This window comes from Lissotriton helveticus, chromosome 2_1, assembly GCF_964261635.1.
Source record: "Lissotriton helveticus chromosome 2_1, aLisHel1.1, whole genome shotgun sequence".
Classification (NCBI taxonomy): domain Eukaryota; kingdom Metazoa; phylum Chordata; class Amphibia; order Caudata; family Salamandridae; genus Lissotriton; species Lissotriton helveticus.
This window is the reverse complement of record NC_136059.1, coordinates 545,262,199-545,286,175: the sequence shown is the minus strand read 5'-3', so window position 1 is coordinate 545,286,175 and position 23,977 is coordinate 545,262,199. Positions and strand designations below refer to the sequence as shown.

The 23,977-nt window shown below is 43.6% G+C and overlaps 1 non-coding gene across 1 annotated transcript; it reads right to left on the bottom strand.

The window, feature by feature from the left end:
- Positions 1 to 5,102: 5,102 nt before the first annotated feature.
- LOC144820594 (small Cajal body-specific RNA 16) lies at positions 5,103 to 5,280 on the bottom strand. Its single transcript, XR_013607876.1, has one exon.
- Between the last annotated feature and the right edge of the window lie 18,697 nt (positions 5,281 to 23,977).

The following is a 23,977-nucleotide window of genomic DNA, read 5'->3' as shown; positions in this document are numbered from 1 at the left end:
ATCTCTGCACACATACACCTACATTTTAGTAGTAAATATGGGAGAGACATGGTGAAGTGGCTGGAAAATGGTGAATACCTAGTACTACATAGCAGAGGTTCAGGAAGAAGTAAAGATAGATTGATGGGAGGGATTTAGGGAGAGACATGTACCCACCCACAAAAGAGTAAACCCATCGCTATTCCTAAACTGCACGTCTATCTGAGGTTTATTGCCGCATTACATGACATGATATGTGAAAAATCAAGAGTGACTATAAAATCTTCCACTCTGGCTTGTTCAAATAAGATGACTGAAGAGTATATAATAGCAATATAAAAGCTACTTGTGCTCAATGAAAGTCATCCTGAGCTACTAATATTGAGTGTTGTAATAGTGATCATATCAGACAATATTACATTAGTGACCAGACATGTAAGATCACCAGCAGTAATCACCTTAGTCGCAGTGTTTCCCAAACTGTGACACATTCCCAGGGGGTCCGTAGACAACAGTTTTAAAAGCACAAAAACATTTCTTGTATAATTAGCAGCTTTCCATCAACAACAAAAGTGTCAAGAGAATGCCAGTGATTAATATACCTACTGGAGAGCGAGGAGAGTTGTGTTCAGTGGCAGCTTTGATTTAACTAATATAGCACAGAGGGTTAATGTGTCTACTGCAAAGAACGTGTACCATGCATCTTAAAAAACAGCATTTTATGTGCCTAGGTTCGTGGTTACTGCTTTTGTCACAGAAATTCCTTTATCACTGTGCACTTCATAAGTGACAATCGTAACCAAACTGCCATCAAAGAGCTGCTTGCAAACTGCATGGTACCAGTTAGTAACTTATATTTTGTCCCAGTTATTCATTATCCTGATGCTGCTAAAAAGATATATGTGGGTGGAAATATATATTTAATGTTAAAGTCACTGCTAGCCACTGTGTTATGCTCTGAATCCTGAGTTTGTGCTTTTCCAGACCAAGCACTCTTTAAACATTTTATATACACACTGATTTACATGTATGATTCAATGTCTCTATATGTGTGTGATGTAAAGTGCTCTGACATACTACAATGGTATGAGACATGCTACAAAACAAAGGAAATACATGTGACAGAGGGGCTATGACTTCAATATAAAATACTAAGGGCCAGATGTACGATCTGTTTTTATATGCGCGAACGGGTTAGCAAACCCGTTTGCGCATGCAAAAACCTATTGGGCCATGTACATAGCTTATTTCGCGAGTCGCAATTTGTTTGCGACTCTCTAAATAGGTTTTGCAACTTGCTATTTGGAAGGGGCATTCCCTTCCAAATAGCAAGTCTCAAAACCATGTACAAATGTTTTGCGGTCGCAAAACAGTCACAATTACCACCTACTTCAAGTAGATGGTAATGCATTCGCAAACGGGAAGGGGTCCCCAGGGGACCCCTTCCCCTTTGCAAATGCATGCAAAATTATTTTGTAAGGTCAGGCAGTGGTCCCAGGGACCTCTGCCTGCCCTTAGAAAATGAAACGAAAACGTTTCATTTTCTTTCTTTTTTTTTAAATGCATGGTAAACAGGCTGCATTTTTTTTAAAAAACTGCTTTATTTAAAAGCAGTCCGAGACATGGTGGCCTGCAGAGCCCAGCAGGCCACCATCGCTGGGAGGGCTGGCATTCCCAATGGGCGCGCAAATTGCAAGAGGCTCATTAATATTAATGAACCTCGCAATTTGCAACACTATTGGGAATCCCAAACAGTGTTAAACACACTGTTGTACATTTCATTTAGCGACTCGCAATGTCGCCAATTGCGAGGCGCTAAATGAAATGGTAGTACATCTGGCCCCAAAATCCTTAGTACTTTGAGTATTTGTTTTGTGGCACACGTGTGTATTTTTTTCGAATTACTGTTTTAATGTTTGAAATTTAACTCATACAAATTGCTTGGGGGTCCCCGGCTTCCAGTGGTGACTCAATGGGGGTCCTCAGGAGTCAAAAGTTTGGGAACCACTGCTAGTGCATTCGGCACTGTTGCCAGCAGTAAAGTAAAATAAGGTAATAACATTAGAGACAATTCCACACAATGCTGCACGATGTATCATTCAGATGTAAATACATTTTGGGAATGTAGCCATTTTTCTCCAAACATCAGTTTCTTATTTCTGAAAATTAGCACATTTTTAATCTTGGATACAAACTTTTCAATGTTTGTAGACATATTAATTCAGCGAATCAAAAGCTTCTAATTTAGTCAGCTGGGCTTCACAAAGGAGAGCTACTTACAGGTTGCTGGAAAGCTACTGGTAGCTCACGATCTACTCGTTGGAGAAGCCTGGTATATAATCAGATTATCAAAGTTTGTCACAATATTTCACATGAATTACAGTACACTACACCACAAAAGCGAACAGCAAATGTCTTCGGAAATAAATAACTTGATACATAGGCAATCTAAAAACGATCTGCTGGCTAGGGTGAAATTCATACAGACATGAGGACGAGTGGGGGAAGGGAGGGATTCCGCAGATATTGGAGCTACCGTAAGAAGCGAGTATAGGACCAGGCAAGGTATGACCTACAGAAAGCAGGCAAGATAAAAACCACCAGAAGTTTTGGCACTTAGAATAACCTCACAGGTATGTGCAAAGCAAATGCCGAGTCTTTGTCTATCCTAGAGAGAGTATGGATGAGGTATGTTGCTGACCTTTTGGCAAGTAACAACAGTGATTGGAACATTGTGGGTGTGCCTTATGTGTGCAATATTCCCCAATGCTAAGGGCCCTGATCAAATTCTAGAAGAGGTTATGAGAAGAGAACTCTATTTCAAGGGGGTAATTTAACTGTAGCAGCCACCTCTTTGCACACTGTTACACCCAAGGATCCCTCACCAGCAGCTGAGGGGCAGTATTATTATGTCAGTTTATAAAAAAGGTCTTTGCAATTTTCTGTAAAGTTGTAAACAATTAGCCTTTCATGATGCAGCAGGCAAATTGTTTGCTAGGAACCTAATGGACCAGCTGTGAGCATGGACCTTAGAAAAGGGAATTATTCCACTGGAGCAGGTATCAGGGCAAATCCATCTGCCCTGGATAATACATCTGTAGTAATAGCTATCCTTAACAACTATGTCAGAACCAACTGTCAGCCTGCTAATGCAGTTTTAGGTCGAGCCTGGGCAGCACTGCCCTGCCATGCATGCTGTACTCAGGTAGAGACATGAAGCTCCGACCACTCTCAGCCCATATTTTTCATTGGCTTGTGTCATTGTCCACTGTAAACTGTGGCTGTTCATTGGTCAATAGGCTTAGTACTCCTCCTTAGTACCGCCTTGTCTCATTTTGTAACCTACCATGCCGACATCCTCTGTTACTGGTGTTGTTACTTGGTAGGATTTAATTACGACCTCCGAGCACTATTTTCTCAAATAGCTTTTTCCTGCCTGCTTTTTAAAACATTTTATAGCATAAACGCATTTGCAATGCAATATGTCTTGCATTTGCGAGAATTTAAGCTATTGGCATTTTATTTATCTGTTTTAAAAACAACACATAAATAACAGGTATTGTCATTTACAATGCCAATAGCTCAAACTCTTGTAAATTGCGAGACCTATTACATTTGCATTGCAAATGCTTGTTTATTGATGTTACTGCATCTTAAGACCCCGTGCACAACCCACATTCACAATAGTCTGTTGATGTGAGTAATTGTTCTCTATACATTAATTTGGTGCAAGGTCCGTATATTGCTGCCATTAGGGGTTTAGTGTCTCATGTCTGTTGACATGCTATTTGTTTGTATTTATTTATTTGACAGATTTATAGTGTGTGCAGCTACCCGATGGGTTTCCTGGTGAAGGATAGAGGCAGATAGCGGTGACCAATGTTCCCTCTAATTTTTTATCTCTGTGTGTGGCAGTGTAAGGTCTCCGTGCGCTTCAGCCAAGATTATGTGCACCAGGAACCAGACCGCGCATGTGGGTGCAGCGTCTAAAGAAAGGGCTGTAGCCAATATTAAAGTGAAAGTACCTATGGAGCGCTTTTTCACAAAGTGTAATAAAAGAAACGAAGAAAGCTTTTGTAGCACAGCCACTAAAGTGAAAATGGTCGTGCTGGGAAATAAAAAAATATATAAGCGCAGCTGTACAAGTGAAAGCTAACTGCACAGTAAATTAAATAAATAAGCGCGGCTGCTGTAATTAAAGCGGACTGCACTGGAAATGAAAATATACATGAGTAAATGACATGATATAAAAGTTGGCTGCTGCGACGTCGTGGGTGGAATAGAAAAGATCATTAAAGAAAACAGTGCTCACCCACTAGATAAAGCAGACCATGTAACAACACAAGTAACAAGCATTTACAATGCAATGGTCTCGTCTTTGTTAAAGTTAGAGCTATTGGCATTGCTCATGACATTATTTTTGTTTTTAAAACATATAAATAAATGGCATTGTCATTTACAATGCCAATGGCTTAATCTCTCGCAAATGCGAGACCTATTGCTTTTGCACCCACACACACATACAGAGCCACACGCACCGAGCCACACGCACCCACACACACACACACACAGACCCACACACAGAGCCACACTCACAGAGCCACACACACAGAGCCACACACACAGAGCCACACACACAGAGCCACACACACAGAGCCACACACACAGAGCCACACACACAGAGCCACACACAGAGCGAGCAACACTCACACACACACAGAGCAAGCAACACACACACAGAGCGAGCAACACACACACAGAGCGAGCAACACACACACAGAGCGAGCAACACACACACAGAGCGCACACACATCGGGGGCAGCTACTGCCTTGGACTTTGCCTCAGTTTTAACAGGGACAGCTAAGAAGAAGACAGTCTCAGTTAAGCAAACAAAAATGAAATTACAAACAGAACAGATGAAACAAGTTGAACAGACTAAGCAGCCAAGTTCACAAAACCCGCTTGAGATAATTAGTTTAACGTTACTTCGACAGTATTCCCTTTACCAACTGTCGTTTTGGAAGTGCAAGCAAGGCTCTATGTACCTTTTTACAGGTCATCTGCTGAGCTACTAAACCAGGCTAAATATACAAATTTTAGTCCTAGGGTAGTTCACCTAAACGCGTGTTAGCAGTAGTTTGGTGATCATGTATGATACTGCAAAGATGTTCACACCTGTTACTGCACGAGACCCTCTGAGGAGGAGCCCATTGGTTTCTCTAGGTCCAGGACTGGCTGCCTTGGTATCGAACTGAGCCCAAGCAGGGGTCAGCCACACAAGAGCCATCCTCCTTGACCATGTGCTCCATCACCAGAGCGAAATGAAATATCCACACACACATGCAAGAACAGGCAGTAAAGCAGTTTACAGTTAAGCAGTAAAGCAGTTTACAGTTAAGCACCTCAGGAATGTAGCAGCTGCTTTTAAGGCAATAACTAGGCCACTACATTTCAGAAAAGGGATTATTTCCGATTCTCGAATGAACATAAATCATAACAGCTTTATTCTACTCGCTATAAAGGGTCACTCAAAGTGTCACACATTAGGCATTGAAATGTCACATATAAGTAAGTTCCCTGAAAGCACTAAAAGTCATACTAAGTAAATTTAGCTGACTCGCCGTGAGGTCAAACGAGAACTGAGTCGCTATGTAGGGATTTCGAGTACAGACCGGTTTTTATCATAAATGGTCGAGAGCAGAAATTCCGAACTTAGTTTTTGGGGAAACTTTCTCTTCCGAATGATTCCTATGTGGAGGATACACATATTTAGGCGCTAGCTGTTTGGAGGGGCTTTGGGTCCTGGTGACTCAGGTTCTTTTCAGTCGCTTTGTTTCCAGATGGCCGGGTCATTGTTTCCACTGGATGCCCTCTCTCTCTTTCGAGGAACATTTGTGTGCAGGATAAATGCTTTTTATCTCTTTTACGCAGGGGTGCAATATTGGGGGCATCGTTATTCATGGGAACACACTTCACCCCAGAGGAGGTTGGTCTCGCAACAAAAACAGCAGTTTACTAAGGTTTAGCTTTTAAAGAGGGACGAGCTAATATTTATTACGCATGCGCGCGTCACCACCTCTTTTCTTCATACGGGTTTCTTGCCCCACACTCCAGCTTCTTTACTGCGCTCCGCTTACAATTAGGAATTTACGAACAGAAGATCTAACCTGGACCACACCGGAAACGCAATGCTACACAACCCGACCTTTTCCGGTGTTCCAGCTACTGTGCAGTTCACTGAACTCGTTTCACGTCGTCCCTTGTATTCGGGAAGCTTGTTACATTGCGCCTTCGCAGTTACAATAAAAAATTCTGCGTTTGTATGAAGCGGAGAGCCATAGTGCACACCTGGAAAAAGGATTAATGCTCCTGTGCGTTACTCACTGTAACAGGTAAAATAAGACGTCAGCTTGTAACCGGTGTGAAATCCTGCTGAGTCACTGCCGCTGGGGTCATTAGAGCTGCGCCGGCATCCACAGTGTGACCGCACTGCTGTCACCGAGGCGTGCCGACTCTTCTGGTTTTTGGATATGCTCCAGGTTGGACAGCAGTGGCTGAGAGCCGGGCGGGAAACCAAGCAGCACCACCATGTTTCTCCGAGGTCATGCAGAAATGCCTCGGAGAAACGCCCCGTCATTTTCGGACTGGGGGACGTGTTTTTCTTTCTCTCCTCTTCCCATTGGCTGGAATGTAAAATTCCAGCCAATGAGAAGAGGAGAGAAAGAAACGAAAACACACTCCCCTCAATCCCAAAAAGAGGGGGCTTAAATGGACAGATGCCCCTCTTCTCCAATGGCTGGCCTCGGTTTAGCAAGCCAGCCAATGGAGAAGAGGGGCGGGTTCAAGCCCCACACTAAGAAACATAAAATCTCGCCGGCGAGACTGCGCAAGTGCAGCCTACGCAGGCTGAGACCTAAAAAGTCCAGTCGTTATGAGAGGACACAAATGCAGACAAGGCGGTACCAAGGAGGGACTACTAAGCCTATTCACAAATTAAAAGCAACGATTTCGAAAGGATTGAAGCCACTTAAAAAGATGGGTAGGAAATGGCCGTAACTTCTATGTCATAACACAGTAAAGCATGCTTCGCAGAACAGCACTACGCTGTCCAGGCTCGATCTAAAATTTGTAGCAAGGATGGAATGGACCCTGGTGTCAACAAGGAAATGGCACCTTTAACTGCTGTTGGGGTAGTAAAACACAACCATTATCAGGGTTCAATGGAACCCTCAGTGTTCTGGGCCCAGTGCCACTACAGCTGCTGCATCAATGGTAGCTATGCTTCTGCTTGGCATATCAGTTTACTGTGCCGTAACTCTAGTGCACTTATAGGGAAGGAAGCTGCAAAACTAAAGGTTAGGAACTGTTAAACAAGACCACCCCTTTCTATACAGGGAACAGCAGGTGTGCCAAGGACAGCATGGGAGTGCACACAGGATTGCACTGACCATGAAAGTCAGAGAAAGTCAGGCATGGGTTAAGTGGGCTCTGGCCAAGGTCGCAGTCATTCGGGTAAGCCCCCTGATAGAGACAGCTCTGTTCTGTAGAGAGTCTTGCCCTGATGACCTTGAACAGATCTTAAACAAATTGTTGTAAATACAGTTTTAATTTAAAGGCATGTTTTAGATTAAAACAGGACCTCACATATAAGAAATAGGAGGAGATCACAAATATTATTTACAATAATATTAGCAAGCTGCTGCTGCCTCATAATATTGAAATAAACACGTCACTATCCCTGAATTAGATGCAAACAGATTTCGAATTTGGACCAGGCGCAAGAAACAAGGGAAGGCATAGAATGCAAATGGGCCTAAGTGTTTGGAGTTGAAGGTTCCACTTATGGTCTTCTAGGCTAGTCAGAGCTACGGAGGTGAGAAACTTCAATATGAGTCAGGAAGCAGCTGCCAAGAGTGAACATGTCTGAGGAATGAAGTCTGTGGTTTCTTTAATGGCAAACTACAGTATCTCCTGATGAGAACACTAAAAATACTTACCCAATGATGACACTAATACCCTGACTGGGATAATGACATCTTGAAAACCAGCATACAGTTTATCCCTCGTGCCCCATGGACCTCTTGTGGGAGACTACCAGCCCCTAAGCATATAATGCCCACATACCATACACATGCAGGCAGTTCGACTGTTATTCACTGTAACCTAAATTTAGAACCACACAGCCCCACCACTGGAACACTGGTGCAAACAACCTCCAGAGAAATAAGATAGGTATATAATACAACTAATTGACAGTCCTACAGCACCACAGCAGAAGCACCTTCACAACAAGCAATGTAGATCATGGCAGGTATCTGGAGACGCAGAGAGTAGGAGCAGATTGAAGGTAAGTGGGATAGTTAGTAGGAAGGAGAGATATGTGATGACAATGTTATTTGCGATCAGATAGAAGGGGCCCTGCAGTTGCAGTGATCAAGGGCCTGTTTCTAGGCAAAGGAATGAAAGAAAATACAAAATATATAAACAATCAGATTAGGAGGGTGTACCCAAGTGGATAAAAAAAAAGAAGAAAAATCAGGAAAAAAGAAGGGGGAGTGTCCCCTTGACATTAAACAAAACAAATGGAAATTGTGAATGTCAAAAATTAGAAAAGAACCAGGCTCAACATTAAGGACAGGACCAGGCTCCCCATCCGATACAAAGTTGAATCTGCTAAGTCAAAACACAGTGGCCAAACCCATTTAGGTAAATCCATATGGACGTGCTAAAACCTCAAACCAGGCAAGCAAATTCTACTCCAAACACAATACAAATAACACAATGGGTCCCTAGACCCCGTGTTCTATCAGCATACATGCTTGTGAACTTCAGTGGCTAACTCTATGTGAATAAGAAAAGCTTGTAGTAGTTGACCTATTTTTGCTTTTGGCTGAGATATTGACTTTTACCCCTGCCTCGTTTGGCTAGAAGAGGAGTTTATAGAAGCATTGTTGGGAACGCAATTTGGTCTTAGAGGATCCTGCTTAACAACTTAAACCTGCATCAAGTCCAAAAAAGCGACGTGTAAAGCACACATCGTGCTTTTGAACTTGCTGCATTTCTTATAGGAGCAGGGCTGGGGGCTGATTGTGGGCCGTTGTGAAAATATTTGTTAATTGCAGCACATTACGGTGCTGCGATTAACAAATATTTTCACCAAGGACCACCAACAGCCCCCAGCTGCGCTTCATTAAGAAGGAAATGCAGCAAGTGCAGGATTCAAAGCAACCAGAAAATGATCATTTTTCGCGCCCCTCGCGTTATAAAAGCGGTGGCGCGAATGATCTCCCGGGATGTACTGAGGGGGCGCGCTCCACAAGCAGACTTCGCGCACGTTGCTGGGAACACTGGAGGTGACCCCAACAGACAGCTACAAGAGCCAAGTCTTCAGATTTTTACGAAAAGCAAGTAAGGAGTTGCAGTTCCTAAGAGTGGCTGAGAGAGAATTGAAGGTAAGGATTAATAATTAATAATTAATATATATATATATATATATATATATATATATATATATATATATATATATATATATATATATATATATATATATATATATATATATATAAAATATAATATATATATAATATATACTATATTAATAATTAAAAATAAAATAATAATTAATAATAGCTTAGGACCTAGGTAGTAGGCAAAGGAGCATCCTTTCATGTGTGTTAGTCGAAACTTGGGCGTAGCAAACAGCGAGAGGCTCGATGATCTTAGCAGAAGAGTAGGCACATATGGAGTCACCAGTCCTTGACTATATAATGGCGCTAGACCATGTTTGGCATTAAAAATATAGCACAATACCTTAATTTCTATGCGTTTCGAGATCTGAAGGTAGTGCAGTTCCTGAAGCAGAGGAGAGACCGAGGCATGCCTCTGTAGCCGAAAAAGTAACTGGGCAGCCGTATTCTGAATAGTCTGTAGGTGTTAAATCAAGTTCTAATCGGCGCCCAGGTACTGCACATTGACATAATCCAGTCTAGATATGACCAGAGCCTGAATGACAGTTCTCTGACCTGCTCAGTGGATTAACCAAAGGCTCTTTTTCAGGCACTTGAGGACTGTAAAACAGGCAGCCGTGACCTCAGACACCTGTGGCTTCAAGGAACGTTTATGTTCAAAAATAAAACCAAGATTCTTAACCTTAGCAGACATGGTGGGTAAAGGCCCAAGGGAGTTCGGTCAGTGTCTAGATCCCCAGAGATCAAGGTTGTTACCCAAGACCAAGACCTCGGTTTTATCGTTGTTAAGCTTCAGCGCATTTTTATTCATCGATATGGAGATATTCCTCAGGCCCAAGTGAAGCAACGAGGGGTCATGATGTTGGGCGGCTGATAACGAAAAGATGATCTGAGTGTCATCTGCGTATGAATAGAGGGTAAGCCCACACTTCCCAATTACATCTGCTAAAAGACGAACATAGATGCTAAAGAGCAAGGGGGTCAAGTCAAGCAGAATGAAAGCGGACGTGCTTCCAGAGTCAAGATGTTGTCTAAGACATTCAATAACCCCAAGAAGAGCTGACTCTGTGCTGTGCCCACTCTGAAACCGGACTGGAAAGGATGGAGAAGCCTATGGGTCTCAATGAATGTGGAAAATTGCGGGTTAATATACTTTTCCAAACTTTTGGAAAAGGAAAGAGGAAAATAGGACGGAAACCAACAGGTCCAAATCAGCTTTTTTAGGAGGGGGAGCACAAGAGCATGCTTCTGATTATGTGGTACTTTGCCTTCCCTCAGGGAGGTGTTAAGAAGCTTTTGAATGACAGTTAAAATGGTGTCATCTAAACGTCTGAGTTTAGCGGGGAGGGGGTCCAGCGGAGAGCCAATTTTAATGGATTGCAGCATATGCTTTAATGATCAAGATCCAAAAAGGACCATGGCCTAATTTTAGCGGTCTCCTCCAACTTAATTGACCGGAAGAGTGACTTCCTCATGCATTCCTGTAGGGGCAACCAAACGCATGTAGCTCTATGTCTTTGCAGCGTCTGCTGCTAATTGGCAATGAATCCTATCAACGTTTTCTGGAAAAAAACTTGCTAACTCATCGCACTGGTTTTGTGAAACAGAAGGCGCAGGCAGGATGTTACTAGCCGAATGTTCCTTCACCAATTTAAAGAGAGTCTTCTGACAGTGTTGAGAGCTGGCAATCTTTTCAGTAAATCACTTGGTACGCGCCGAGTTACAAAGAGCATGATATCTTTTCAGTGCCACCATATACTCAGACTTGGCCTTCTCAGCATAAACGTTTCCTCAAATGCCTTCCTAAAATTTTACATTGTTTTTTTTTTTTAATCTAAGGGAATCAGTAAACCAGGGAGCGGGAGGGCGAGTTCTACTAGTCAGTTTTGAAGTAGGTGGCAAGATGGTGTCAACTGCCTCAGTAAGCCATTGATGAATACAAATTTGGTCCGATTCAGATTGAGAGGAAAGGGTTGGCTTCCTATTTAGAAGCAGCTCATTTAACCCTGAAATGTTATCCCTCACCTTTCTGACTGGTGGCCCCATCACTGTGACATTTTACTGTCTTGCCCTGCTGCCTAGGTTGGGGTCATCAGTAGCTCAACGCGTGCAATCCTGCCTGCACCTCGGACTCCCAGGACTGGATTGATAAATATAAGACCACGGACAGTTTAACCCCTTGTGTGCTAGTGACGAGCTCAGCTCGTCATGAGGGACGGTTGAGCTGCCCTCATGACGAGCTGAGCTCGTCACAGCCGTTGGAACGTTCGCATGCGGGGATAATTTCCCCGCTGTGCTGAACGTTCCAAAACGGGTGTGGTCGTGACGAGCTCAGCTCATCATGAGGGCAGCTCCGCTGTGCCTCATGACGAGCCTAGCTTGTCACCAGCACAGTGGCGCCGCGCGCGGCCCCCTCCCCCCGCACAGCGGGGGGGAAACACTCAGCAGCTAAGGGGTTAAGGAGAGGTTCAGTTAGCTATGAAACGCATGTCCATAGGGGTAGAGGGCAAAGGAAAAGACTATGCTAAACTGTGGGCGCCCTTTTTGAAGCGATTGACGGGAGATATGAGGGAAGTCACTTGTCCTAAGTATCTGCAGATTCTTAATTTACCACCATTGGAACTGTCGTCCGCTGCCCAGTCATCAGCAACATAACATTTCAAGCATTCCCAACAATTCCTACTGAAGTTTGTATTTTCATAATGAGGCAATAGCTGGTGCGGAGAGGGTGGGGGGTGGTACAGGTGGGTTAGGGTGGGATTTTTTTTTATCATCTGCTCTGTTTTCAGGTGATGTTTTCTTCCTACCGTTTACAAATGTGGATGATTCCATTTGTCTAAGTAACAGCCCTGCTCATTACGCAGCTGCCTCCGGGTTGTTGGCTTATAACGCTGTGTAATTTACTTTATGATCACTCTGCCGGCGTAAGGATGTAGGCAGGAAGCTGTGTCCAATATTTCTGTCTTCCGATAATAAAAATGATTAAATCTTAACGAGAGGTTCTGCCATCCCAGGGTCAACATTTCTGGTAGACTTGTGTGCTCCATTTGTAGAGCGCTTCTTGTCACCAGTGAGGGTATCCAGGCGCTGGATTAAAGAGAATCGATGGCCATAGCTGAGTCCAATGAAAGGACTGCCATTGGTTCAGGGAATCGGAATATTCCATGCAGCCGAAGAGTTAACTGGTCACCCTTCAGTTGCAAATTCCTGTATTCAGGTGTTTCTCTGGTACTAATGAGATGCAGATTTGCCCAGAGAGATTACATCTTTCTTAAAATACAAGAATAATGATACAATGCTGCCCACAGGCTGTGCCGCATAACTTGCCAATCTTAGCTGCACTATTCGGTCAACCATACCACATACTGTGGTCCTCGATTGAGGCATTATTCCAGTAACCCGGAGTATTAGTCGGTATGCGCTGCCTCATTTGCCCTCACACTCTCCGCAACACAACAGGTTTAAGCGGTGTACCAGGTTTGAAGCAGGTCTTTGATCCGCACATACGCCAATCAAAACCTGCCACGCAGGTCATTCAACTTCTACTCATCTACCACAACAAGTACCCCTCGAGCTTCTACACGAACTATAAAAGCTCAATGACATGGGAAAATGAAAGAGACCTTTCAACTATTCCCTGCGGCTCCAATAATAAAGGGATACCAGGATCAGCAGGAGGATTTTTAATCTTTATACCCCCGGGCCATTTCTTCCTAAGTGCTCCCTGAAATATGGTTGAGCCCACCCTGACCTTTAGGGCATTAGTTAAAAACAGCTCATAGAAATGTCTAAATGGCTGCATGGAAAATACTTGTCGTCATTTAATTGCATTTCATTATACATGAGTAGCAAAAGTGATAACATAAAGATCCATTGCACTTACATGTGCACGATAGTTGAACAGGTGAATGTTAAAATGCTTAATAGAAGTTAAAAAAAAAGTACAAAGGCAGAGATGAAAGTCCTTTTTTGCATGTCTTCCCAAAGCCACATTAGGGCACACTCAAAGATTCTGTTGGAATAAAAATCAAAACGATGGTTATCACACAGACAATTGTGCAGGAATGTTTTCGAAACTGAAATAAGATCTAGCATTTATGATTTTAGCAAGATGCGAACGATTTCTAATGCGCTGGTAAAAGTTGTGGCCCTGTCGGGTTTTAACCACCCCGTAAACATAGCTGTTTGAGGTAGAAGAGACTAAGGGCATTAATGATGAATGACTTGAGGTCAGGGGTAAGGATCTCAGTGTGAATACTGATGGATTATAAGGGGCATACGTCCAGGGTTAATAAGGATGGTCTGGGGAGAAGGTGGATCTTCTTTGGGCTGGAGTTGCTGATGGACTGAAAAACCCATAAGGTCCCTCGGGGAAGTAAGTAGACCCTCAGGTAAGTGACTCTAGGTGCTTTATGGAATTTAAGGTTTTCTCAGACGTTTGCAGCAAAGAAACTGTATCAAGTCACGCAGTTGTTGGAGAGCGCGCGACGCGGTGATCCAAAATGGCCGCACCCTAAGGAGCTCCGTAATGACGAGCAGCGCTCGTTTCTGAAGGGTTCGTTTCGCGGGAGCGTTTCGACTCCTAAACGGCCGTTTTTTATGTCGGAAGCACCCCCCACCACATAGGTATGTTTTCTGGGGCTACAGAGATGCTTTTTGGCTAATTTTGGACCGTTTACTCTCTCACTAGGTCACGGCCGCCATTTTGTTTTACCTCACTCTCTATGGCGTTTTTTCTTCTCTTTGTCTGCAAACACCACTTTTGCCTGCACTAATGGGTGTCATTTTTTTGGACTGGCTGCCCTAGCTTACAGATTATGTTTTCCTACCTGAGGAACCCCCAGCAACCTTCTTTTTCTCTACTATTTTCATGTATTTAAAGCTTCAACTTATGTCATGGCTGTTTAACCCTGCTGACATGTTTTTCAGATGTCGCTGCACTGCTTTCAGTTCTACAACAGGGGTTACCTCCAATTTTTTTTTCTTCACTATTCCCTGATGGGCTTGCTTTTTGTTTTTATTTTGATATTTGAGATTCTTCAACTTAACGGCTGTTACCTCAGTGACTTGTTGTTTTGTGCCTGCCTGTTGGTGGTCACTCTGCGTTCCTTTGCTGTAGTTACCCTTCGATCTGGCTGGTTTTTTGCGCCTTTGCAACACAATGGAGTCTCTACATACTTCCAAGGTCCAGGGCAATGCCTCTGCTTCACGCAAGGATGCTGCAGCTAATGCTAAACGCCTCAAAAAGGACCCCCCCCATCTCCTACTAAGTCTCCACTTCCTGTTACTTTGGAGGACATTATGGAGGAACTGCATCTCATACGCCCTTTTATGTCTGATACCGCTACAACACTCCAGAGACTTGACGATAAATGGTTCAGTCTAGATTTGAGACTAACTGATGTTGAGCAAAAGGTTAGTGATGCTCAGGACGTTTTATCCAGGGTTGATGGTCTCACTAAGGAAGTTGATTTGCTCAAAAAGACCTCCGAGGATTTGGAAAATCGCAATCGACGTAATAATTTGCGCATTTATAGTATTCCGGAAGGTTCAGAAGGGTCAGACATTATCCAGTTCTTGAAAACTCAGGTTCTCCCCATCACGGGTCTCCCTAAGCACCTTGATGTCAACATACAAAGAGCGCATCGCCTTGGACCGAAGAATTCGTCCTCTACTGCAAAGCCCAGGGGCATCATTGCCTATTTTCTTCTCTACTCCAACCTTATGGCTATCCTTCACTCTGCTAAACAGCATAAGCAGCTGTTTTGGTCTGGACGTAAAGTTTTTTTCACACAGGACGTCTCTAAACCAACTGCGGCTCGACGAAAGGAATTTTTGGACTTGCGACCTGCACTTCGTTCGATGAATGCTCGATATGGCCTCATCCATCCCTGTTTTTTCAAAGTGACTTATAAGGAACGAACTTTCAGCTTCGAAGATCCGGCTGACCTCCGTAAATTCATCCACACTCACAAAGAGGAATCCATGCAATTCAGCAAACCCTAACTTTGTCTTTTTCTTGTTTGTTCGTTACTGTTGTTTAACATTTTATTTCTTGCTGTACTGCTGCCCTTAACCCTTTCTTTTTCTTCCTTGTTTTACAGGTTCTTCCTCTGTATTCCTTGTTGATGAACTCATTTTTGTGCTGCCCCGACTTTTGTACTGTACCTTTCGTTTCGCTGACCTTCCTTCCCCACCTGTTTGGTAAGTTCCCTTCTTTTATCTATATGGTTACTTCTGGTTTCTATGACCTCTTTGTCTTTCCTCTTTTAGTATTGTTCTTTATGTAACTACATATTTCTATTTCTCTACGGCTCATGCGGTTATTTTGTTTTCGCTGCTCCCCTCTCACTTTATTGTCTTTCATTTAATTGTTTTCTATGGCTAAAGTCCTTTGGCTTTTTGTCATCTTCTCTCTCCTACTAGATATCTTGGGAGTTATTTTCTCCCATTCCCCTCCCTCCTCCCCTCTCCCCTGTCCTCTCCTCCTCTTTTTCTCCCCCTTTCTCTTTTCAACGGACTCTCTCATCCTCTTTCCTCCTTTTCCTACTTCCCTTCGTTACTCTCTTCCTGGCAATACCTCTTTCATTTATCCTTTTTCCCTTTCTGCTTTTTTCTCGATCTCCTATACTGTGGCAACGCATTGTCTATCTGCTTCTTTTCTGTTCTCATATCTCTGGTGGCTCTTCTATTTTTTCCCTCACCTCATCAAGCTACAATGTGCTTCTTACTTCTTTTTTATTTATTTCAATTTTCTTTATATCACCTCCCTCTTCCTTAACTTGTATACACTATCTCTCTTCTCTTCTCTTTCTTTCCTACTATGAAAGGTTTACAAATTATTTCTTGGCACGTTAAGGGTCTCCGCAACACTATTAAAAAACAACGTATTTTGTCCCATCTTGCTCGTCTGAAATGTCAAATTGCTCTACTGCAGGACACGCACCTTTCTTCACAGGATTTATCATTGCTGTGTAAACAATGGGTTGGAGAAGCCTATTGTTCTACGGCTGTTAATAATAAAAATTGTGTTATCTTATTTCATAAATCTTTGTCTGTTCAAATACGTACTGAAATTTCTGATTCCAATGGTAGATGGTTGTTTTTAGATAGTATTGTTAATAATGTTCATCTTTCCTTTTGCAATGTATATGGCCCTACTGGCGTTGACCTATCCTTTTGGAATGAATTTTCTTCTCTTCTTTTCTCTAATGTTCATGATGACTTGATTGTTGAGGGTGATTGTAACCAATTAATGGATCCTTTTTTAGATCGCAAATCTCAAGTACGATATGTCCCAAATAAACTGCAGAAGTCCTTTCACAAGTCAATTTCCTCTAGAGGCCTAATTGATTCATGGAGAATATCCCACCCCGACTCTTTAGAATTTTCTTTTTTTCCCCCAGTACATACTTCACTTTCCCGAATTGACTACATCTTCCTTTCGCACCACGCTTTTCAATTCATGACCAACTATGAAATAGGCTCTATCCTCATTTCAGACCATGCACCTGTCATTTTAGATATGGATTACCACTCCCCTATCCCTGCATCTCGCCGATGGCGTTTCAACAATTCACTATTGCTTGACCCCAATTTCACTGCTTGTTTCACACAATTCATGGACGAATTTTTCCATAACAATTTAGAAACATCTCCTAACTTTTATTTTGTTTGGGATGCATTCAAAGCTGCTGCCCGTGATTGTGTTATGAACTTTGTTTCCCAAAAAAAGAATAAGGCTCTTGCCCAAACATCCCATTTTCTCAAACAAATTAAAGACCTTGAACATCTCTATTTCACTACCAATTCTCCTGATTCCCTTTCCTCCCTTATCAAGGCTAAGAAGCAATTTAATAGGCATTCTTGGGATTCTGCTTCTAATCAGCTTCTCAAGTTTAATGCAAAAATGTATGGAGGACGTAATAAAGCTGGTAAATCATTGGCGAATTACCTTAAGATCAAGAAACAGAGATCCAAGATCGTTGTTATTAAAGACTCTCAGGGTTCTCCCCAATCCTCAGATGCCAAGACTCTTGATTGCTTTGTCAAATATTATTCCTCCCTATGTACACCAGAATCCAATCCTTCTTCTGAACAAATAGATTCCTTCTTTCGTTCTATCCCTAAATCCCCCGATACCTTGGTTGATCTTTCCTCCCTTGATGCCCCTATTTCGGAAAAAGATATTCTCGCCGCGCTTTCTCTTCTTCCTAAGGATAAAACTCCCGGTCCGGATCATTTCACAGTGCGATTTTTCCTTCATTTTAAGACAGTTTTAGTTCCATATTTACTTCAGTTAATCACTCACTTTCTCGCTACAGGCGAATCCAGAGGTTCCTTTACACAGGCAATGCTCTGTCTTCTTCCCAAAAAGATCAGGATCCCTCTCTGTGTAAAAATTATAGACCTATTTCCCTTATAAATATTGATTGTAAGATTTATGCAAAAATTCTGGCTATTCGTCTAAACTTAGTCGTTCCTGTTTTGGTTAATATCTATCGATCCAGATTTGTTAAAGGTAGGTCTATAACGGATAACTCTCGAACCCTCCTAAATATTCTTCATCTAGCTGCCAAAACGGATTCCCCCATTGCCGCGATTACTTTGGTTGCTGAAAAAGCTTTTGATCGCGTTAATTGGGATTTCATGTTTGGGGCGCTTCGTTGGCACGGTTTCAGCCCCACCACTCTCCGATACATTCAATTACTTTATTCTGATCCCAACACCTCTATTTGGGTTAATGGCACTCAATCAGATTACTTCTCTGTTCATCGTGGAACCAGAAAGGGTTGCCCTCTCTCCCCACTTCTTTTCATTTTGGCCTTAGAACCCTTCTTCGAAAACATCAGACGGTCCCCCTCTTATTCCGGTTTTATTTACAAAGATGTTGAAATTAAATTCACTGCCTATGCCGATGACATTTTACTTTATATTTCGAATCCAACTGTTGCCCTCCCCACATTCTTTTCCTTACTTAATGATTATTCTTTGGTTTCCGGCTATAAATTAAATATTGACAAATCAGAGGTCCTCCCCCTTAATAAGTTATGCCTCCCTCATATGTTTGAGGGCTCAGGATTTGAATGGAATCCTAGATTCGTTAAGTGTTTGGGTATTTTGTATGCTAAAACTATTAGAGAAACTATTAAAATTAACCTTTCTGATATTCTTAAAAAACTCTCTTCTCTCATAGAACGCTGGACTCCCCTCTTTCTTTCATGGTGGGGGTCGCTTATCAACCATTAAAATGATGTTACTTCCTATTGTTAATTTTTATCTTCCCATGCTCCCGGTCTCTCTTCCCCACTACTTTTTCAAACCCATTAATCGTCTTCTTGTGAAATTCTTATGGAATAATCGCAAAGCCAGGGTCTCTCTTTTCCGTCTTCAACAACCTAAGAACCTGGGTGGCATCAATTTTCCCAATATTTCACGTTTCCACTCCGCCTTTACCCTTAAACAGATCTGGCCCTTTCTTACAGATTCGTCCTCCTCTCCTTCAACGGCCTGGAGCTCTTTAGAGTTAAGTCATCTTGACCCTTCTCTTTTCTTACAGCAACCCGTTTCTCTCAGCCTCCTACAAGATTTATAGCCCCCATTTTCAAGCATTCCAAAGCCCTAACACTTTTACTTTTTCGTTCTTTTTCCTCTCCTTCTGGCATCCACTTAGGTACTCCTATTTGGTATAACAAATTTCTTAAAATCAACAACAGAGCGCTTTTTTGGAAGGAATGGATTGATAAAGGTATTATTACTTATGACCATTTTCTTACCAATCACTCCCTACGAACCTTCCAGGATTTACATGACTCCTTTCACATTACTAGTAAACACTCCTCTCACTTTACATTACTTACTCCCACCCTGTCTTCCATTATTTTACAAGATACTCCCTCTTCCTCTAATACCTCTCCCCTTATTCCCCCCGCCAGATTTTACTTGTTCCTATAGGGCTTCTGCTATTTATAAACTTCTATAACCTCTCCCTATTGATAGGCCCAAGTCCAAAATAGAACTTGTGTGGGAATTGGATCTAGGCCAAACATTTTCTCCTCTAATCTGGGACTCCATTTGGTCTAAAATACACACTGTCTCTCGCTCAGCCAGCACCACACAGACCTCCTTTTTCTTTTATAATAGGCTTTATTATACCCCTTCTGACCTGTGCAAATTTAAACTATTAGATTCTAAAAGGTGTTGGTCTTGTTCAGGCGATATTAGTGATTTGCTACACATGTTTTTCTATTGTCCTAAGGTTAAATTACTTTGGTCCCGTATTTAGTCTACACTTAACAATATTTTATCTACAGATGTTCCATTTGAAATTGTTCATGTTTTTCTGGGTGGGTTGGCTCCCATATGGAATGTTCAAGGTTATGTTCGTAAATTTATTGATCTGTTTATTGCAAACTCGTTTCAAATTATTACTACAAACTGGAAGGATACCACAAACATTGCTTATAATGCTTGGTGGAATTTATTATGTCACCACCACAGACTTGATCGTGCTTATGCCACAACTGTACCATTATTAATTAAAAGCGATTTAATATGGTCTCCCTTAACGGATTTTCTATGCAGACATGTTCCCTGATTATTTAGTTGTTTATACCCTTTCTTTAGTGATTATTTGCTAAGTCTTGATATTGTGAATTTGTGTATTTTATTGCCCTCTTCTTCCCCTCTTTCCTTTCTTTTCCCCCCTTTTTTCTCTCTTCTTTCCACTTATGGTTTAATTCATAAAAGCATTATTTATAGGTATAAGGTTTTCCCCTTCATGCGGGTATGTTTTCAATATGAATTCCTGTTATTCGATGTATTTTACTTCTTTGCTTTATATGCAGTTGTACTGATTTTTACGTTGTTTATCTTCACTTAATAAAGCTTTTTAAACTTAAAAAAAGTCACGCAATTGTTGAGAGTGGTAGGGTTGTGGTACCGAAATATGGTTGGAGCAAATGGAACAGTAGGTTTTGAAGAGTTTGGTACAACAGTTGTTGACTTGTGTGATTCCAATGGTCTAGAATAGCGTGTCGTTAGAATTACAAGGAGTACAACCAACAAATAATCTGGTAAGATCTGCCACGCACCAGCCCTAAAATTAGCCCAGCACTACATGGCTATATTCAATCCATTGCTTCGTTGTGGCCTTCATACTTCCAGCTCTGCATAAACTCCCCACAATATGAAGTAGGGCTAACAAGAAATTAATCATTGAGTAAATTGACTTATTCTTTCTGAATCAGAGGGAGTCTGTACATAATACTCTAACAAGTGAAAAGCCCCTGGATCAATCCCTGCTCAATACATTTTCCACTGAATTTGAAGACTGGTGGGGAGCAAGATTGCAGATCCGGTCAGGGCATGACTGAGAACACAAATCAACCCTGGTAATTTTATTGGACCGGCCCTCCAGGTAGGGTAGCGGGGGCAAGGGGTGGACGAGGTAGTCAGTGTGATGCACTGCTGTTCAACTATACCGGCCCCCTGCTTTTGTTACTGGTGGCCAATATTGCAGCACTACTGCAAAACTGGCCCCCAGTAACAAAAACTGCCCCGATCACTCCAAAACCTCCCCCCACCCTTCCTGCCTCCCAGAGAAATGCCCGATGCCCGATGCCCGATGCCCGCTACAGCCAGTACCGGCCTGGAGCCGGAGGGAGATGGCAGTCGCAGTTTAGCGGTGCGTTTAGCCTCCTTCGACGTCAGTCAAAATCCTCAGCCTCTGATAATATCTGGGGGTCCCCACCCTGACTGGGAAGGTTGCCTGTGTTTGTGGCCAGGGCTCGGTAACCCGAAGACTAATCTCCCAGAGGGCTTCATGAGCACCGTGGAACATGGTGAGGAGGTCGAAGACCTTCAAAAGTGGTGGCCTAATCGCAGGACAGCTGGTCGACGCCACTGCGGGAGTCGGAAGGACGCCACTCTGACTGCTGTGTTCCTCTTCCTGGGATCCCCGTAGCTCAGTGGCAGCCTGGGGGTCCGAGCACCCTCCAGGGCACCGGCGGGACAGATCTAGTGGCCCCAGTTTTCTACAGAGCCTGACTTTGATGGACTTGGCTGCGGCGGGGCCTGCTATGACCGGGTGAGACTTGTCTGGCTTCACCCCTTTTTTCCTACATTCTGGGGGGCCAGTGGCACCTTGGTCTCAGGGACAGGTGATTAGAGTGGGGGAGGGGATTCCCTTGGTGGAGATGGGAGGGCCTGAGGAGGGAATGTTATGTTATGTTAGTCGAGCTTATATAGTGCATGGCTGCCCCAGCAACGGGGCGTCCCAGCGCTCGCAGACAGAACCAGGCGGGAAAGACACAGCAGAAAGGACAGACATGTACAGTCGCTTTCAAGGGCAGGCAAGCACAACTACCTCGCTAGATGGAGGAAAACAGCAAGGTTTTAATCAGTTTTCGAAAGGTCCAGTGATCTTGTGTGCTGCGTGCCTCAAATGGAATAGAATTCCATAGGGCAGGGGCCAGAGACCTAAAGGAGCGGCCTCCCGCTCTGCTACTGCGCACCCTGGGGGTGCAGGCCAAATGCAGGTCTGCGGAGCGCAATGCTCGTGTGGGAACATAGAAAGTACAAAGTCCCTGAAGTATCTGGGGGCCCTGGCCATGTAATGTCTTATGGGCCAAACAGAGTCTTAAACTGAATTCTCTGTTCCATGGGCAGCCAGTGCAGAAGATGGGAGGTGTGACAGAATTTAGGTAGGGCAAAAAGGGTGCGGGCAGCCGCATCCTGTGCCCTTTGAAGTCTCTTCGTGACCGTTTTATTGACGCCCAGTAACAACCCGTTACAATAGTCAAGATGTGACAGAACCACTGATTGAATGATTACGTGATGGGTGGTGGCCTCCCGGGAATGGAACCCCCTCCCAACAAACACTTTATGGGCGAGCAGATCTAGGACTGAGTAATTTTCCGCTGGTGGAACAGCTGATCCTGGGCCCTGGCTGCCCATGCTGCTCGTGAGGGTAACCTGTGAAGAGGACTGGTGCTGAAGGTGGTGGTGAACTATCCGCCCCCTTCTTATTTCCCTATACGCGGACGATACCATTTTATATGTCAGATCCCCGGAGACGAATCTGGCGCCCCTGCTTCTGGAGATCACCCGCTTTGGGGAATACTCCGGCCTTCGTATTAACTGGCACAAATCCGACATCTTTCCACTCACCCCCTCCACTGAATGCTGGGACTGCCCGTTCCCGCTTGAATGGAATGCTGATTCGGTGAAATATCTGGGTATCCACATTCATTTAGACACAGTATCTATGATTCGTCTGAACTATGGCCGGGCGTTGGACTTCCTGGAAGATAATCTGGCACGTTGGCTTCGCCTTCCTCTATCGATGGCTGGCCGTATTGCCATAATTAAAATGATCGTGCTCCCCCGTTTTTTAATATCTCTTTAACAACATTCCGATCCCACTCACTAAAATCTTCTTCACCCAACTACGCTCGTTGTTGCTGCGGTTGGTGTGGGGAGACAAGAACCCGCGAGTTTCCTGGCGAATCCTGACACTGCCTTATGAAAGAGGTGGCTTTGGAGTGCCCGATTTTTATCTTTACTACCTGGTCGCGCAATGCGCTTATGCACATCCCTGGTTCCACCCGGACGCTCGGATTCCATATCTGCGGCCGGAGGCGGACTTGGTATTACCGCTTGCCCTCAACACGGTACTACCAAAAGGCTTACCCCGAGACCCGCAAGACATACAGACTGTTTCCACTACATCATGGGCTTGGATGCAATTGCGTAGACTACTCCAGTTAGACGTGTTGTATTCTCCGGCTCTTCCACTACCGAACCCACACTGGTTCCCTATCACCGCTGAAAAAGTGGTTTGCAACACACTGTCCAAATATCAGCTCACCACAATAGGGGACCTGTTCCCAGACGGACATGTCTTTTCAGTGTCAGAGGATCAGCGATTCACTGACCGGACGTTTATGGATTCGTTTGTATTGACCAGAGTGCGATCCATGCTACGAGCGCAGTTCACCTCTTTCCCACTACCCCCAGATGACATGGCTGCCCTAACTTTCTTACTCCAGTCCCATACAGGCGCACATATGGTTTCTAAGCTGTACGGACTCTGTGTGGCGCCCCTTCCTGCTTCGGACGCGAGGTTCCGTGCGGCATGGGAAACCGATTTAGATAGAACTATCTCAGATGACCAATGGGCCTCTTGTTGCCGAGCTACTAAAGACGTCTCCATTAATAGTAGGCATAAATTGATACATTTTAAGTTTTTGAGGCGGTTGTACTTCACACCGGACCTGGCCCACAAAATTGACCCAACCAGGCCTCATTGCTGCCCCAAATGCAAGGCCCCGCATGCCGATTTTGCACACCTTACATGGACTTGTCCTAAACTGCATGACTACTGGCTGCAAGTACACCACATCTTGGGCGACATTCTGGAATGCGAGCTGCAGCCCATACCAGAGATTGCACTGCTTGGTTTTGTGGTTGAGTTCCCCCGTGCCACGCGGAAGCTGGCTGCCATAGGCTTCTTGCTAGCAAAAAGGGA